The 19,691-nt window shown below is 42.9% G+C and overlaps 1 protein-coding gene across 1 annotated transcript in view; it reads left to right on the top strand.

Annotated features, from left to right (window-relative positions):
* LOC146808487 (transient receptor potential cation channel subfamily M member 2-like) overlaps positions 1–19,691 on the top strand; it is a 1,974,138-nt gene that overhangs the window by 674,100 nt on the left and 1,280,347 nt on the right. The window lies entirely within an intron of this gene.

Raw genomic sequence — 19,691 nt, 5'->3', positions numbered from 1 at the left:
TTTAAGTGTTATCTAGGTGACATCTTTGATTCTTTCCTCTCCTTGTCTGTCTGTGATTCAGTTGTCATCATTGTCCCTTCTTTCTTTCATCAGAGTGGAATACCTCCCTCTCTTTCACTTTATTTAACCTGTATCATCTTTGATCCCTTCCTCCTCTTCCTTGACTGTGACTTAGCTGCCATGTTTAATTCTTCTTTCTCATTCTATGCTTAACCTTACATTGTCATGTGTTATCCCTCTCTCTTCTTCTCTGTCTTTACTCATGGTGTTATCTCCAATCCTTCTCACTTTCCCTTGTGATGTGGGGGGTCACTTTTGATCCCTCTCTCTTCTTTTGCATCTTTAATTTGGGTGTTATCTTTGACCCCTCTCTCCTTCTCGTCTCTCGCTCTAAGAAGCTGTTATCTTTGACGATGCTCTCCTATGCTTGTTATCTGATGTTACATTTGATCTGTTTCTCTTCTCTTCACTACCAGGGATCCAAGTGTTACATTTGATTGCCTCTAATATTCATAAAAGGTTCACTATTTCCATGCTTCTCCAGTATTGAATCATTCATAGATTCACATGCTTACATAATTAGTATAAAGTCTTTCAAATATGTCATTATCACATTTCCCCATAGTGTGGAGTACAATCCACATCGTTTTGTACATGACACAGGTTCATCCAGTCAGAGCTGGGCGTGCACCCTTCCCTCCTGTGCAGTGGCTTCACACCTCAGATTTCTTACCACACGTTGTGGAAAGGGCTTCTCCCTCAGCACTGCACATATTTTTGAAGATAAACTGTTTGTGGAGGAAATATAATTACCTCTAATATTTCTGGAGGAATTTGCAGGTTAGACACTTTCATAGGGAACAAAATAGCATGCACATACTAATTCTGGAAGAAATACTTTAGTCTGGAATTTACTCCACATTAACACACACATATCAAAATCTTATCTCCAAAAATCTAGAGATCCTTCTATGGTTACCCCTCGTTTTGGTTTTTACCCCAATGAGTTGTTATGCAGCTAACTTTGATGACACTTTCCTACAGTTTCCTAGTGTTATTTTTGGATGTATTTTCCTCCAGGAAGACGCTGGTGTTTGAAACTTCCTTTTACTTCACTGACGAGCATTGTGGTCCTTGCATCTCAGGAAACTAGTTATATCTTTGTCAGTTGTGTATGTACCTACACTTGTGATATGTGTCTAATATGTTTTTGCATAATTATGAGAAAGGTGCCGCTTTTGTTCGAAGAGAAGTTGGAATTAATTATCTCCATTTTTTACTCAACAGTTTAGCATCAGAAGTGTCATGTTATTTAAGAATCTTTCTTAAAGGTTCCAATTAAGTCCTCGGTAGGGAGTTGGTATTCTGATTATATTTTAGAAGGGCTTGCCTAGCAACCATCAGAAATTGTCAGAAATGTGCCATAGTCTGATTTGTGGAATCACAGATGTTCACATTTTTGTAGTCTGGCAGATAATCTGGCCTGTGGACTTTGCTGCCAATAAATAATTCTTAATTTAGCTGCTTTGGGTAAAGCCAGGTTCAGTAAGATAAACAGAAAAAAAATTGTTCAGCAGATTAGACCTTTAATTCAAAGAGGTTACATTTTAATTCTTTAATTTATTGGCCCACCGGGCATTTATGTATTGGCCACAAACAATTCTTTTGATAGAACTATGGCATTTGGAAGAAGTGCCATTTTTTCACTGCACTTTTGAAAGTTGCTCATCGTCATATAGCTTCAGAAAAGAATTCCTTACATAGACAGCCTGGCCTGTAGTAAATGAGACTTGTATTGCCTGCATAATGTGCACATGATGGCAATGATTTCGCTGAAAACAGTAGCGCATTCGGGCCTCACGCAAGTTTAGAACGTCAGACCCATGTTGTTTCATATATGAAAATACATGAATATCCAGGGATATTTTATAGTCAGATTGATGTGTGAGTCAGTTTACATGTGCGCATGCTTTACATTTCATGCACAAGTATAGTCGCTGCCATTTTGATAAATGTGTATTCTATGATAAAATACACAAATGACAACAATATACTTCCCTGGGATGAAATGACCACAGACCTGGTCAGTGAAGTAAAATGTAGTTGCTAACTCTGCCTGGAGGAAAATACCTCCAGAAATAACACCAGACAACTGTAGGTACATGGGATCAAAATTAGCTGCATAAAAATTCATTTGGGGTAAAAACCACCAGCAGTGGTAACCATTTTTGGAGTAATGGGCAGTTTAAGGACACTTTTCTAAGGAACAAAATAGCATGCAAATACTGATTCTGGAGGAAATACTTCAGCCTCCAAAAATTGATTTTACTTCACATTGACACACACATCAAACTCAGCACCTATGTGAAAGGAGAGAGCCAAATGACGCGTCAGGGTTAGGTAAATTGTGCAGCCAGAATAGGCACATTATGTAATAGCATTGCTTCATTATTTGGCATTTTTAAACTTGGTAACACTCTGTGGGCATTAGTTGCACCTTATTAATATCAGTTTAACGCCCAAATGTAGCAATAGGCAAAAGAAAAGTGACCAGTCCAGCTTTGCAAAGGACTTTCCATTGCGTGGCAACACGTTTTGTCGCATTTTTAGTAACTTTTGAACTGTTTGAGCTAGAAACAATTATTTTTGTTCAAATGTGCGGATTATGTGGCAGATGTTTGATTATGTGGCAATGCGGCAAATCTACAATTGCGCAAATATTTTGATGGCTGTACAATCCATAATTCCTGTGGCCCCGATTATAATGGCGTGTTTGCATTCATGTTGAGGACAGGACACATTGTTCGCTTAAAACAAAATACAGAAGACCTGCGAACAGCAGCCGCTAGAGTTCTGGTCATTCACATTGTTCTCTGCAACATAATTGCTGCGTATGATGCTCAGTGATGTAACATTGGATAATACATTTATTTCAGAAATGTTGCTTAACAAGCGTAATGTAAAAATTACCAAACTGTGCGAGGTTACGCTCACGTAATAGACATTTCATTAGGGTCTAAAGTTATTTTAACAAAAAGAGAAGTAAAAAAGCTTTTCTGGCTGTTCATTTTCTGTACATTCCAGGGTGGCATCAGTTCCATCTTGTCCTTCCAAACTAGCAGGATCCATAATCTCCAAGACTTTTAGTTCAGCATAAGCTCCCAAGGGGCACCCGCCACCTTTCCCTTTAGCATGCTGCTTTGCCTGAAAAATGTTTATCTTCCTGAACCAGCTTTGCCAGCAGCAGCTAAATTAAGAATGATGTATTGGCAGCAAAGTCGACAGGCCAGATTATCTGCCAGCATACATAAATGTTAACCAACTCCTCAAATCCGACACATTTCCGACAATTTCTAATGGTTGCTAGACAAGCCCTTCTGAAATACCTAGAACTTAATTGAAAGGTTTAAAATAGGTTTATAAATAACATTACACTTTAGAAGCTAAACTGTGAAAGAGAAATGGAGATAATTAACTGTACTTCTCTTTGAACTAAATCGGCACCAGAATAGCGATCATAGGCTTAGTAGGGCAGGCGCTATGGGGACAGTGCTCGAGAGATCATAGGTAAAGGAGCGACTGTTCATTGGAGCATGCCTAAAACTACACCATTGGAAAAGCATGCACAAAGGACACACCGCTGAAGAGGTCACAGGTAAAGGAGCGACTGTTCATTGGAGCATGCCTAAAACCACACCATTGCAAAAGCATGCACAAAGGACAGACCACTGAAGAGATCACAGGTGAAGGAGTGGCTGTTCATTGGAGCATGCCTAAAACCACACCATTGCAAAAGCATGCACAAAGGACACACCGCTCAAGAGATCACAGGTAAAGGAGTGGCTGTTCATTGAAGCATGCCTAAAACCACACCATTGCAAAAGCATGCACAAAGGACACACCGCTCAAGAGATCACAGGTAAAGGAGTGGCTGTTCATTGGAGAATGCCTTAAACCACACCATTGGAAAAGCATGCACAAAGGACACACCGCTCAAGAGATCACAGGTAAAGGAGTGGCTGTTCATTGGAGAATGCCTTAAACCACACCATTGGAAAAGCATGCACAAAGGACAGCCCGCTCAATAGATCACAGGTAAAGGAGTGGCTGTTCATGGGAGCATGCCTAAAACTACACCATTGGAAAAGCATGCACAAAGGACACACCGCTCAAGAGATCACAGGTAAAGGAGTGGCTGTTCATGGGAGCATGCCTAAAACCACACCATTGGAAAAGCATGCACAAAGGACACACCGCTCAAGAGATCACAGGTAAAGGGGTGACTGTTCATTGGAGCATGCCTAAAACCACACCATTGCAAAAGCATGCACAAAGGACACACCGCTCAAGAGATCACAGGTAAAGGGGTGACTGTTCATTGGAGCATGCCTAAAACCACACCATTGCAAAAGCATGCACAAAGGACACACCGCTCAAGAGATCACAGGTAAAGGGGTGGCTGTTCATTGGAGCATGCCTAAAAATACACCATTGGAAAAGCATGCACAAAGGACACACCGCTCAAGAGATCACAGGTAAAGGAGTGGCTGTTCATTGGAGCATGCCCAAAAATACACCATCGCAAAAGCATGCACAAAGGACAGACCGCTCAATAGAGTACGCGCAGATATATTGGTGAATATGGATCGTATACAGTAGGTGCGGTCATCATGTAATGGGATGCAGCATGTAGCAGTGTGGTGGTGGAGTTTCAGTCTGCTGACAGCTTTGAAGAGCTCCAAATGTCCCATTGGTATTTCTGGTGCTTGTAGTAGTGTGCTGGCACCCTTAGCTGGGTATTACTGAGGTCAGGATCACGCAGTTTGTTGAAAAGGGGAGCCAGGATTGATTCCAAGTTTTCTGTTTTCCTGTTGAACAGTTCACCCACTGGGTATCTCCTTCTCCCAAGAGATGGCTTGGCCACCTTCAGTGCTTCATAGGGAGATTTATGGCTTGTGGCGTACTGATGAAAAAGATAAGACACAAACTAAGCTTCGGGCAGTTTAGAGCAGCTGTGATCAATGACCTTACACTTGGCAACAGGGCCATCCAGAGAACAACTTCATCCTCATACTGAGACATTTTCAGGGTTATGATATATTATGGATAATATTATTCCCTGCCTCAGTCGGCTGTGTGCAATATGGAATATGCATATGTCACGCGTCACCCAATGAAGAAATGTTTGGTTAAAAACTCAGAGCATGATTCACAAAGGGAAACTGAAACGAAAGTCTAACTTTACGACTTTCGGTATTCACAAAAGGCATTTACCAGTTGTAAAGTTGGACCTTAGTCTCAGTTAATGACTCATAAATGTTCTTTGTGAAAACTGAAGGTCATAAAGTTAAACTTTGATCTCAGTTTACCTTTGTGAATTGCCTCCCCTGTTAGGTTTTAGGTCCAGTCCACCTTCTTGTAATGAGGAAAATAAAAATTATGAGGCCTATGTGTCCCCATGTGCCCCCCCCAACGCTTATGTGCACATGCATGTAACCTATGCATTTCCCCTCCATGGCCTTTCTATCATGATGCTTATGCTATAACGTGGCCTGCCATCATCCAGTCTCCCATGAGAGACACGACAAATCTGTATTGAGGCCTACACGTTTTTCATCATGTTTTCCTACAACACGTGAAAACCCGTGTTTGTGGCTCAGCCAGACCCGAACAGAGGTTTCAGGCCTCACACGTTCAGAAAGCTGCAGCTGCGTATCCTTGGCCTTGCACACTTGGGCCTCAGCCAAAGGGGCCCTGTCAGAGGTGCCGAGACAGTATTGAGCACGGTTATCTGCTTACTCCTACAGAGCCGCATTCCTGCCTGGAGAAGGAGGGATCAACATAACCCATCAGCAAAGGAGAAAGCCTAGCCTTTCTGTCTCTGTTTGTGAGATTGCAAAGCTCACGTCAGTAAAAAGCCCATAGCCCCCATGTAAGGCCTCCGCAGTAAATGAAGTAAATGAAGAAATAGATGCCACATTGGCTCTTGGTGATGGGCAACCTATGTCACAAATTCAGTCCCTGCTCCAGACATCGGATATCAGATAAAACAAGATGTGCTGGTCGTCCTGACACTGAAGGCCTCACTCACTGAAGGCCTTACTTCCAGACTTCCCGGTTGCATAGCAACCCTTCCCCATGTCAGTTACACGTCATGCTCGAGTTGAACACAAGTAAGGCAAAGTTCCAGTACAATTCCAGCAGATCACGCAACCCCCTCCAGGTATCCACCCACCTATGACAAATTACCCATTATCATCAAGTGGACGCCCACATGGACGCCCACCTTCACGCCTACTTACACGCCCACATGCTCTTATCTCATTCTCTCTTGCTCTTTTGCTTACGTACAATTGAGAAATGTATATATACTGTACTCTGTGAATAATGTTTTGAGAATACTTCTGAGACCCTTCCAGATCCCTTGTGGTGATGGTAATATTCTCCCTATGACTCGAGTTATTGGAATAAAGCCCTTTTTGAACCTGATACCACAGACTCAGCCTCTCGCTTTATGCATGATCCTATTGATATTCTGAAATTCAGAGAGCGTAATATTTTATTTACGACATAATGGCGCCCGAACAGTTCAATCTCTTTCCCCACACGCCGGAGATGAGGGTCCAGTTTTGCCCCCTTCCACAGCCGTGACGGACTTCGAGTGTACACGTCGCGGGTCTTCCCGCCAACTCCCTCAGGCCAACGAAGGAGACGGACTGCGACCAGGCATCCATACGAGGCGGTGTGGAATGCAGATTGTCCTAACCCAGAGCCCACCTGCGAGAGAGCTGTGTCCGAGGTTTCTGGAGATCCACCTAAGATACGCCATTCCCCGCGCAGCGTCAAGTTTCAAGAGGCCTTCAAGTTCAAGTTCAAGTTCCGCTTCCCGGTGAGTTTTCTCATGGGGGTTGCAATCAAGACGGGTTCTCACTTGTGAGACCGGTATGTTCAAGTGCATGCTTCAAGAGTTATAGGAAATAGAGTTCTCAAAGTATTCAAGGTGCACCGATATAACTGTGTGAATGTTATTGTTCTGGTCAGGTTCAGTTAGGTTCGAATGTGTCAGGTTTTATGTAAGTTTGTTTTATTATAGTTTTTGTTTTTTATAGCGCTATTGTGATTTTTGTTTTTGGCTACATTCCAAATTGGAACATTTCATGTACTGTAAGCATGGTTTAGATGCCGTGTTGTTTTTAGAACTATGGGTGGTTTACACGAAGGATTTAGAGACAAAATATCGATGGCCTATCAGGGAACGTGGGATGCGGAATGCATTATGAAAGTAGAGGAAGAGATATGGCAGAGAAAATGTAGACCTGCTCAGAAGGATGCCATTGAGTTTTGGCGCAAGGAGTCACATAGAAGGACAGAGTGAGTGTTTCACAAAGCAGAGAGAAGTAGACAGGAGTCTGAAAAAGCCAAAGAAAAGATGTTACAGGAGGAAGGGGAGCGGGTAAAAAGAGAACAGGCTGGAAGAGAAAGTAATACTGTCGTTGCTGGTATTTATCCCATCCTTTCAGAGGAACTAGCAAGAGTGGCCCCGGTAGAAAGACCCGTTAGAGTGCCACCGCAAGTACCCCGAAAAATAAGGCCAACAGCATCCGAAGTTTTGTTTGTTACTACCTACCTAGAGGACTCCCCACCAGCATACCTAGACGGATCTTTCCCTGCACCCCCAAACAGGCCCAGCTCCAGGAGTAGATGGATAGGTAACAACCAGCCCCTCACCCCGACCGAAAATGAATTAGCACGGTTAGGGACCCGGTGGGTGTCCCACAATGATAAATATTGTAATGATATAGTAGCTCAAGTGTTCTTGAGCCTCCCACCAAAAGAACAGCGCATAGCTGGTGTTTACATGGTCCAACATTTGGTTACGTTGTCAAAAGGAAATTGAGAGGGGTGTAGCTAGAGAAAGAGCAACACCTGTGATTTGATGACACCCCTAATGTACTAAGTGTTGAAGATAAATAATTAGTGATCGGTTAAGGGTTTAGCTTGAGAAAAATTGTGGGTATTTCGAATTTGCAAATTGTTCAAGTATACAGGTTTGTGTTCTTGGTGGTTCAGTGAGCCTATGTGCTGGGTCCAGACGGTTGTGGGACCTGATTCACGCTGAACATGCAGAGACTCCCACCTCTACGACCCCCTGAGAACAAATTGCGTATAAAAAGGATCTTTCAATAGGGCGAATTATTGCAGTTTATATGGAATTGAGTAGACTTTTTGTCTTTGACAGCTTCAGAGTGAGGAGAAGGTGGGGGCTGAATAGAGCAGAATGTGATACAGAAATCGGAGACAGATTCTGACCTTGAAGCCAGTAAAGGTGGGGGCCGGTGAGAGGAGCAGAACAGAGGCACTGCTTAGAAAACTTCTCTGACATAGCATCTGTGTAATGCCTGCAGCCGGAGAGCCTTGGGGGCCAGGAGTAAAAAGAAGAAAAAAAAAAAGACCAGATGGCTGGCAGCCCAGGCTCAAGCCGCGCTGAGGGGCTATTTTTAGCTTCTCTGATAAGACAGGGCAGCTGAGAAATGAAAGTCGAGAAAGATTCCCTTGTTCTATTCTGTGCAAAACCAGTGCCCCGAGGTAATGTCTACGGAGAAGTGTTGTTTTATTTTTTAGCGAATGTTACATTGCTTCTAGACAAAAAGTAAAATGATGCTCTTGCTTGAAATTTTGAGGGCTATATGCCTATATAAAAACGATTTTCAAATTCAGACACTTTTAAATTGTGGCCCAAAAGTTGCCACCAGTTGGATTGCCAAAATGATCCAAAGGTTACGAGTATGGGAAGACACATGAGATATGCGCCTTCAAATGGGACATGAGGGTACATTGTGTTGACAAGGATGCATAACACGTTTTTAAAAAGCCGGTTCGTGTGTTCTTCATTTTTGATTATTCTTGCAGGTCCTGTGTGTCAGACTTGCCACAGCCAGTTCAGCTGACAGCTGGTCATCATTGAGATGACCTACTGTCAGATGGGGGTGTATAGGGCAGGTAAATCAGTTATTGATTATAAGCCTGACAAATTAAGCAGGCCAGAATGTTCGCCTCTGAGCTGTAGGTACGGAAATTGCGCATCACTGCTCATTTATATATGTTAACGTAATTTGTCTATGCTTTCGGTGCTTGGTATACTGATGGCTGGGCATATGTATTTTATATGTGTTTTGTTTTTGTGTTGTATTGACCAGTCTGTTTAGCGTTTAATACAAAGTTCTCCTGTGCAGTACGGAGATGGTCGTGACGACGGCAATCTTTGCACAGCGCTTGGCTGGAACTTGTTCACAATTACTAAATTTCACAGACATGATATTACCATTATCATGCTGTCAAAATAGCAGACAACACGTTATCAGTGTATGTCTAATTGGTATTGGAGATGAATAACACAAAAGAAAAAGGCTATACAAGACTAAAATATGTTTCACATAACTGCCTTTCTCTTATAGACAGGCAGCCTCGGTCATATGTTTCCAGATTGGACATTAAGGAACAATTATGATCTGTACACTTGCATCTTAACTCTTGAAGAGCCTGTTTTAGATAAGGACTGCCACCCCAGAGTGACAAATGAGGCTCGGTATTTAGGGTAATGAGAAAATATCTGACAGGATTTCCTTTTTAAAGTTTGCTTTAGTAAGCTCATTCTTGTAAGTGGTGGCGCCAAAAGTTGACTTGTTTTTAAATTAGGCTATTGGGTTTGGGCTTCTGAAGGGATACGTTTGAATATGAAAGGCGAGGGATGCAGTTTATTGTATAGGTGGACATTATTGCACAATGACTGGTTTCTTTAGCAGATAAATTATTAATTATTAATTATCAACATTAACAACTGTTCTTAAACTTGGTTTTCCAAATATTTAGGAAGTTTAGCATTCCTATTAGGGCCTCCTAGCATTAATATTGACTTCAGGTTGGTGTAGGTTCACATAATGGGGACATTTGCATATGAGATGTCATTTGGCCAGCCTATGAGCTCACACAATGAAGTTTGTACATTTGCTGGAGGGATTTCTCTTGAATTTCAACTGCGCTGTGCATCTCCTATAATTTTGCTTACGCCCAGTTGCTACACACAGGGTTTGATAGTGTTTGACAGCAGTGGAATCTGTTTCAGATTTCCTCCTGTCAAAAAGGGGGGAAGGAGGAGAATATTGGCTTCCTGCTGGCCCCTGAGGAGGTTCGCTTCCCGCTAGCTCCTTAGAAATTAGCCCCCTTAGAAATGAAGCCGAGGAAATAGGTATGGTGCTTTCCCTTTTTTCTCATGTTTTATTGTGATCTTTCAGGGGAATTAGTTGTGGGCACCGGAACGTATTCAATTGATTTCTGGTTTTTCACAGCCCAAGACACAAAAGGAAGTACGTGCATTCATTGGCCTCACTTCATATTGCAGGCAGTGGATCCCCCAGTATGCTTACATAGCCAAGCCCCTAATACAGTTGACGACACAGGAGGCAGCTTCTACTAAAGTCCTCCCTTTGACACAAGAACACACTGTGGCATTTGAAGAATTAAAAAGAGCTTTATGTCAAGCACCAGTTTTAGCAATCCCTGATTACAACAAATCTTCTATGCTTTTTGTGACAGAGCTGGATGGAACAGCACTCTCTGTCCTAACACAAGATCATGCAGGAAAACACAAGCCCTGTGCTTATTTTTCTAGTACATTGGACCCAGTAGCACAGGCTTTGCCTGCGTGCCTAAAATCTGTTGCAGCAACGGCCTTAGCCATAAGACAAAGTGACTCGATAGTGCTGGGCCACCCTCTGACAGTACAAGTACCACACGCAGTGGAGGTTCTCCTGAACCGGACACAAACCCAACACCTGACTGTAGCTAGACTGACAGGCTATGAGCTGACGTTATTTCAACCACACATAGAGATCAGACGATGCAACATACTGAATCCTGCTACTCTTTTGCCCTCCAGTACAGAAAGCCTTTCCCCACACGACTGTGTTGAAGTAATACATACCGTGACTAAGCCAAGACAAGACTTGACAGACGTTGCACTTCCAGACCCTGACCTAACACTATATGTTGACGGCTCATGCATGAGGACAGGGGCGGGAGAATTAGTGGCAGCATATGCAGTGACTACTGATACTGAAATAATAGAGACTAAAAGAATAGACATATTGTCAGCACAAGCAGCAGAGCTCATCGCCCTAACACAAGCATGCATAAGAGCTGAGCACCTGAAAGTAAACATTTACACCGACTCCCAATATGCATATGGGGTAGTTCATGATTTCGGGATGCTATGGCGAGAAAGAGGTTTCTTGACCTCTCATGGGGCCAAGATACAGCATGGCCCCCTTATACAAGCCCTTCTGGAAGCGATACATTTACCAACAGCCATAGCTATCCTAAAATGCAAAGCACATACTAGAGCCACAGATACCATTTCTCAAGGCAATGATCTGGCAGACCGAACTGCTAAACAGACAGCTCAGACCCCACTAGACATGACAAAGTCACAGGTACCATCAGTGTCCAAAGCCATGACAGTTAGGGATCCTTCCAAGGATGTACAAGACATACAGACACATGCTACTCTAGACGAATTAAAGAAATTGTCGGAAAAAGGAGGGGTACTGACTGATCAGGGTTGGATGACTAAGGGTAAATCCACATGGTTTCTTCCTGATTCGATTGTACAAGTGATCATAAATACCGCACATAGTCTTGCACACTTAGGAGAGAAAGCAATGCTAGACAGCTTACAGAATATATGGTTCAACAAGCACCTGCGTGCAGCAGCGAAACAAAAGGTCAGAACATGTATGATCTGTTGCCAATTCAATCCAGGTAAAGGCATTCCGATGGAACAAGGTCGATTCCATCCACCTGACCACCCTTTTGAAGTGCTCCAAATGGATTATATCCAAATAAACAGATGTAGAGGTTACAAATATGTCCTGGTACTCATGAAGCAGGTGTCCCTTCTGTTAGGGTATACCTGGAAGTTCCATTGTGTACGACGTCCTGAGGCAGCAGGCCTTGTAGAAAGACACAATCAGACCCTAAAAATAAAACTAGCAAAGATTTGCGCAGACAAAGGTGTAGATTGGATGGTAGCCCTGCCGGTTGCCCTCTTTTACATACGAATGGTAGCCCATTCTAGAACAGGCTTATCTCCCTATGAAGTGGTCTTTGGTAGGCCACCGAATTTGTGGGGCACTCCAATGCCTAAAAAGATTACTGATGTTGATAGTAACATGCTGACAGATTACCTGGCTTCCTTGATGTCTGCACTACTCTCTTGTTGTTCGCAGGTTGCTGCCGCCTTCCCTGACAACACCCAGGTCAAGGGACACTCCATCGCTAATAAGGAACTTTGATAGATCAAGCCCTCTTGAGCCGAGGTGGAAGGCGCCGAAGTCGTTAAAGTCAAAGGACGGAAAGGATGGGTTCATCTTCATCATTGTAAACGCTACTTCGGGAATAACTGTACCTTCAAAAAGAACACTGACTGCTCGGACTTTGAGCCCCCTCTTCTAGAGGAGACTCCCCAGCAGGAGTTAAACTTAGATCTAATAAGTCAGAACCCGTTTGATCAATTAAGTCCACTAGGTGGTGAAGCGGTTGAACATGTATTCTGGCTTGCATACGATCTTGGACAATAACATTAAAAAAAAAAAAGAGCAAGATAAAAAGCAAATACTGTAAAATATTACGTGGTAGATGTATAGTGACTGTGATTTTTCTATCTCTTCTGTGCATCACGATAATATGTATCAGCTTAATACTACATGCTATTTTTCCTCCTATTGCTTCACTCTTATACTCCTCCACTAATGATACCATAAAGCACACATTTAGTGATCTGCCATCCCATGAGCTATCATATCAACTTGCCTTACGCAACAATACCTTTATTCAGATGCTACACCATTCACATCAGACTAGCAATGCTACAGACTGCTGGGTCTGTGGCCGACTTCCCCCGTATCAGAAGGTGAAGGGAGTGTTGCCTCTTTTCCCTTTTCCGTTCTCCCATAATGGTTCTTGCGGAGCATGGTTTGCCTTAATGACATCCATCAACGGTGATGCCAAAGAATGTCAAGACAAGGAGTGTAGGGGCGACTGGGTATGGGGTAACTTGAATAAAGTCATGAATGAAGCATGTTTCCCAGATGAAGAAGGTCTTCCCCAAAGAAAAGGTACAGATCTAGAAAATGAAGGGTATCTGCAAAGAAATGTGACCCTCGACTTTATAGTGTTGAATGTCAAGCCCATACACAATTTAGGTCCATCCTCAATTACAGTCCTGCCAGTAAAAGGGAACTTGTGTGTCAGAAAAGAAGGCTCAGTACATTTGGGGCACAGTGAGTGTGATACTATAATAGTATTCAAAGACAAAGGAAAGTCCTATTTCAGAGCATCACGACACACCTACTTTATTTGTGGCCAGACAGCCTATGTGCAGCTGCCCTTAGACTGGGGTGGGACGTGCTACGTATCATTTCTTTTATTCCTAATAACGCACCGTCTGTATACAAAGCAATAACAAGGCTCCACAAGATTGCCCAAAACATACATCAAGACCCAGGCATGTGGACTTGGTCCGGTTGGCTCTGGGGATTGATATCGGCATGGGGATGGAAAGTGTTGACCGTCTGTGGGTTGATACTATTAATGATATTCAGTTGTTGCCTATGTCTGCAGTGTGGCCCGGCCATTTGCGGCCTGTGTGCTACTGCATGTGTTCCACATCCCCATTTACAGAGCATTGAAAATGGAAAAATAATGCTGCAAGAACAGATCGACTGTCTCATGAAAATAGATGTTACATAAGGGGTTCACTAGGGAACAAGGAGGGAATGAGGAAAATAAAAATTATGAGGCCTATGTGTCCCCATGTGCCCCCCCAATGCTTATGTGCACATGCATGTAACCTATGCATTTCCCCTCCATGGCCTTTCTATCATGATGCTTATGCTATAACGTGGCCTGCCATCATCCAGTCTCCCATGAGAGACACGACAAATCTGTATTGAGGCCTACACGTTTTTCATCATGTTTTCCTGCACCACATAAAAACCCGTGTTTGTGGCTCAGCCAGACCCGAACAGAGGTTTCAGGCCTCACACATTCAGAAAGCTGCAGCTGCGTATCCTTGGCCTTGCACACTTGGGCCTCAGCCAAAGGGGCCCTGTCAGAGGTGCCGAGACAGTATTGAGCACGGTTATCTGCTTACTCCTACAGAGCCGCATTCCTGCCTGGAGAAGGAGGGATCAACATAACCCATCAGCAAAGGAGAAAGCCTAGCCTTTCTGTCTACGTTTGTGAGATTGCAAAGCTCACGTCAGTAAAAAGCCCATAGCCCCCATGTAAGGCCTCTGCAGTAAATGAAGTAAATGAAGAAATAGATGCCACATTGGCTCTTGGTGATGGGCAACCTATGTCACAAATTCAGTCCCTGCTCCAGACATCGGATATCAGATAAAACAAGATGTGCTGGTCGTCCTGACACTGAAGGCCTCACTCACTGAAGGCCTCACTTCCAGACTTCCCGGTTGCATAGCAACCCTTCCCCACGTCAGTTACACGTCATGCTCGAGTTGAACACAAGTAAGGCAAAGTTCCAGTACAATTCCAGCAGATCACGCAACCCCGTCCAGGTATCCACCCACCTATGACAAATTACCCATTATCATCAAGTGGACGCCCACATGGACGCCCACCTTCACGCCTACTTACACGCCCACATGCTCTTATCTCATTCTCTCTTGCTCTTTTGCTTACGTACAATTGAGAAATGTATATATACTGTACTCTGTGAATAATGTTTTGAGAATACTTCTGAGACCCTTCCAGATCCCTTGTGGTGATGGTAATATTCTCCCTATGACTCGAGTTATTGGAATAAAGCCCTTTTTGAACCTGATACCACAGACTCAGCCTCTCGCTTTATGCATGATCCTATTGATATTCTGAAATTCAGAGAGCGTAATATTTTATTTACGACAGTAATTGTTGCTTTCATGTTATGTAGAAAAAAAGAATGTACTGATTGTAATGATTTTTCAGAATTTTTACTTGTCTTGCCTATGTGTGAACTTCTTGACTCAAAAGTGCAGATGAAGGCAGGCATTTAAGAGGTTAATCCAGAGGGAGTAGAGAATGAATATTCTTTAGGAGGTTGATATTGGTTTGAATTGTGGGTGATCCCAGTTGCCATAAATCAGATGTCACAGGGGTATGGCACCAAATCTGCTACTGTCATGAATTATCACTATCTGGAGTAGTTTGAAAGCTTGTTCCAATTCAAACAAGTCCTTTATTTTCTACAAATGTGGGAGTACCCAATACTAATTAATTGCAAAACTTTTGCCTTTGTGAATGCAATCAATCAATCAGCATTTGTATATCACAGCACTGTGACCCCTGGGAGTATCAGGGCACTGAGGGTCTCAGTGGAAAAGCCAGGTCTTGAGGTTCCTAATGAAGTCCGCAAAGGAGGATGCTTTTCTGAGGTGGAGGAACAGGTCATTCCAGATGTTAGCTGCGATGCAGGAGAAGGATTGTCCTCCTCTTTGGCTGTGACAGATGTGAGAGAGGTATATGTGAGGGCGAGTGAGCAGAAGCGCAGGTGTCTTGCGGGTAGATGGAAGTTCAATTGATGGTTGATGTAGGACAGTCTTTGATCATGTAGAGCTTTGTAGGTGTGCGTGAGGATCTTGAACTGGCATCTCTCCTGGACAGGGAATCCCTGGAGGGTGATGTGGGTCAGTTTGGGGAAGCACATGATGAGTATAGTTGCAGTGATCTGTATTGTCTGAAGTCTTTCATGGAGCTAAGTAGACATTCTGGCATAGCGAGCACTGCTATGGTTGAGGCAGCTGGTGATGAGGGCCTGTTAGCGGTCTTTCTGGTGTTAATTGGGATCTTCCCGAAGATTATACAGAGATGCGAAAGGTGTGGAAGCAGGAGGAGGCGAATGTGTTTGCTTGTTGTTTCATGATCAGTTGGTTGTCGAAGATGATGCCAAGGTTGCGCGCATGGTCTTTCGGTGTGGTTATTGGTCCGAGTTCCGCCGGCCACCAGCTGTAGTCTCATACAGAAGTGTTTTCCCAAAAATCAGTACTTCTGTTTTGTTGGAATTGAGTTTGAGGCAGTTGTCTCTCATCTATTTGTCTACTTTGGTCATGGCATTGGTTTTGGTGTTGGTGGTGGATCTTGGTGAGTGAGAGAAATAGGTGAGTGGCATCTGCATAGGAGATTATGTTAAGTACATGGTATCTGAAGATATCTGCAAGGGAAGTCATGCAGATGTTTAACACTGTGGGGTTGAGGCATGATCCTTGGGATATGCCACATATGCTGACCTTAGGTGCGGAAGTGAAGGGAGGCAGTCGGATGCTCTGTGTATATCCTGTAGGGAAAGAGGGGATCCACTTGAGTGCATTTTGCTGTATGCTGATGTTGTAGAGTCTGTCGATGAGGGTGCGCTGGAAGATGGTGACGAACGCAGCAGAGAGGTCAAGGAGGATCAGGGCCACGGTTTCTCTGTGGTCAAGAAGAGTTCTGGTGTCATCTGTGACAGCAATCAGTGCAGTCTAAGTTCTGTTGTTGGCACAGAATCCTGACTGTGAGGCTTCAAGTAGGAGGTTTTGTTCTAAGTATTGGTTGAGCTGTTGGTTGATGGATTTCTCAAGTACTTTGCTGGGTAGGGGAGCAGGAAGCTTGGCCTGTAATTTTTTAGATCACAGGGGTCAGCAGAGGGTTTCTTTAGGGGGGTGAGGCCTCTGCATGTTTCCATCTGTCAGAGAAGGTTGATGAAGAGTTAAGGATACTGGTGGGTGCCATACTGATTGGGTTGGTTCCGAGGTTGAAGAGGTGGTGGGATAGGGGTTGGTGGGCACCAAAAGTTGATTGACCATATGATGGCTGTGGCGGATGTATGTCATTACAACGCACAATTTTACAACGCATGCACTTACAATGCATTTTTTACAACGCAACATCCACTACAACGCATTCCATTACATAGCATGACACTACAACGCATTTTTAAAAACTACCTTTACAACGCATTCCATTACATCGCATACTACCTTTACAAAGCATTCCATTACAACGCATAATATTAAATTGCATTTAAGGTAAGTATTGGATAGTATAGGGGTAAAAATTACTATTCTAACTCCAGGGGGTGCAACAGTAGGGTAAGTGTTGGATTGCGTTGTAATGGTATGCGTTGTAAAGGTAGTATGCGATGTAATGGAATGCGTTGTAAAGGTAGTTTTTAAACATGCGTTGTAGTGTCATGCGATGTAATGGAATGCGTTGTAGTGGATGTTGCGTTGTAAAAATGTTGTTGTAAGTGTAGTGCGTTGTAATAGTTGCGTTGTAAAGGTTGTTCACCGGCTGTGGCGGATTGAGTTGTGAGCGGAGAGCACAGTGCAAGAGCGGATGTGTTCAGGTGCCCTTTCTTATGTTTATACTGGGTTATTTCCTATTTAAAAGGACAAAGAAAAGGAGGACAAGGTAAGGTGAATACAAAAATGCCCTGCAACTACTTTTTGTGCGTTACAAGAACACACATGGGGTATTTATATTACCTGTAGTGGACTTCCATCATATGTGCGTAGATTCTAACTGATGTCACTGCGCCGCGTTTGTGGTCAACTGAGGGCAAGAGATTCCTTTTGATGAATTATACCTGTCAGAGGTCAATGATGTAAACCATTTAAGGTCTCTGTCCATAGGTTATTTTTCTATGCAGTGTGTTACCATAGGTGCTTGTATCCGTTTATTTTTGAGGGCTGAATTGTGTTTGCTAAAGCGAGTTCTAAATTCCATTCCTGTTTCCCCAATGCAGCCAAGGCCACATGGTAAAACTATACGGTAGACCACATTCCAGCTTTTACAGTTGGTCAAATCTTTAAGTAGAACACTCTGAAATCCATAGTGCCAATGTTGGGTTACTATATCGGCCTCACAAGCGTGGCAAGTGCCACATGGGTGATACTCTTTGATCTGTTTTTTCCCATCAGTTGTTGTCTGTAGGTCTCTGAGGCTCCTTTTCAGGCGAGTGTGTACCAATTGGTCCTTTAGATTGGTATATGTCTTAAATGCAAATACTGTTTTTTCGAATTTGCTGTCTTGCTCATTGGTGTTGAGGATCTTCTAATTCTGTTCAAATATCCTCTTGATCTTGTAATTTATATTTGAGTGGTTAATAACACAGACCATTTTTCTTTTTTTTCTCCTGTTCTTACCTTCCAGAAGCACATCCCTGTTATAATATTTGGCTTGTTTTAATGCATGTCTAATTAGCCGCTGTTGAGAAGTCTTTGTGTTCGGTTTTTTCCATGTTGCTTGAATTGCTTGATTCTAGAGCAATTCCGCAGAATTCTCAAGAATTCCCCAAAAGGTATTAAGTCCTTTGGGCTTTTTGAATGATAACTGGTATGTTGTAATACTGTGTTCCGTACCGTTGGTTTCCTGTAAAAACTCACTCGTTTTTTTACTCCACTCCTATGTTCCAGATGTCAAAGAATTCTACCTTATGATGACTGAACTTTGCAGTAAATTCCAATATGTTATCACTAGAGATTAGCCATTGGATAAAATCTTTCAGGGTATCCTCTTCTCCTATCCATACAAAATATTATTGTCTATAAAGCGATACCAATGTTTTATGTTTCCATAGAAAGGGTCCAATTTGTTGTAGATGTGATGTCGCTCACATTCCCCCATAAACATGCACCCATGCTAGTGTTCCTAATCTGTTGGCACAGGTCTCGATTGAGTTCAAAATAGTTGTTTAGTAACACTGTTTCCAGATATTTCAGAATAAAATTATCTGATCTGTTCCCTGGTGTCCTCTCCAGAAGAGCTGTGACCACCTCTATCAGTCCCTTTTGTGGAATATTTGTATAGAGCGCTTCCAAGTCTTGTGCCACCAGGATTTCACTGTGAAGATTGAATGGCATATTTTCAATGTTGGTGATCATGTCTCCTGTGTCTCTAAAGTGTATGAGACATATTCCTTAGTGACAGGACTGAGAAATCTATCTACATACTTGGAGTCAATGGATGAGATGATAGGGCGGAGTGGGGGATCTTTGATGTTTTTATGCATTTTGGGTACTTTATATAGGATTGGAATCATTGGGGTCTCTTTGTTAAGGAATTCAAACTCTTTCTTACAGATGTGGCATGCCTGCAGGGCAGAGGTGGTGATCTGTTGTACATGTTTACTCAGAGCATCTAGTGCTTTTGAGTTTGCTCTCTTGTAATGCTCTGGAACAGCTAACATAGTATGTACTTTCTCAATATATCTGTCACTGTTCATCATTACTATTCCACCTCCCTTGTTGCTGGGTTTTACTGTGATGTTCGAATGTTCTTTTAGTTTCTTTAGAGCCTCTAGTTCTCCATTAATTAGGTTAGCTGGAACTGGGGGAATGTATTTTGTGATGTTATTGAGATCTTGTAGTATTGCGTTTTCAAATGCAGCTACCTCTGGGCCCACAATAGATAAGGTAAGTGTGAATATGGACTGTGTTGTCGTCTTGATTTTCAGGGGTGTTCTGCATTAAGATTTTTTTGAGTCTGATCTTTCTGAAAAATATAAAGATATCTTGATTCAACTTAAACACATTTGTTTTCATGCTAGGTACATATGTGAGCCCTCTAATAAGTAGTGCTTGCTCTTCCAGACCTATCTC

This window comes from Triturus cristatus, chromosome 8 (assembly GCF_964204655.1).
Source record: "Triturus cristatus chromosome 8, aTriCri1.1, whole genome shotgun sequence".
Lineage (NCBI taxonomy): Eukaryota > Metazoa > Chordata > Amphibia > Caudata > Salamandridae > Triturus > Triturus cristatus.
The sequence above is the reverse complement of the archived record's forward strand: the minus strand, read 5'-3'. Positions and strand labels throughout refer to the sequence as shown.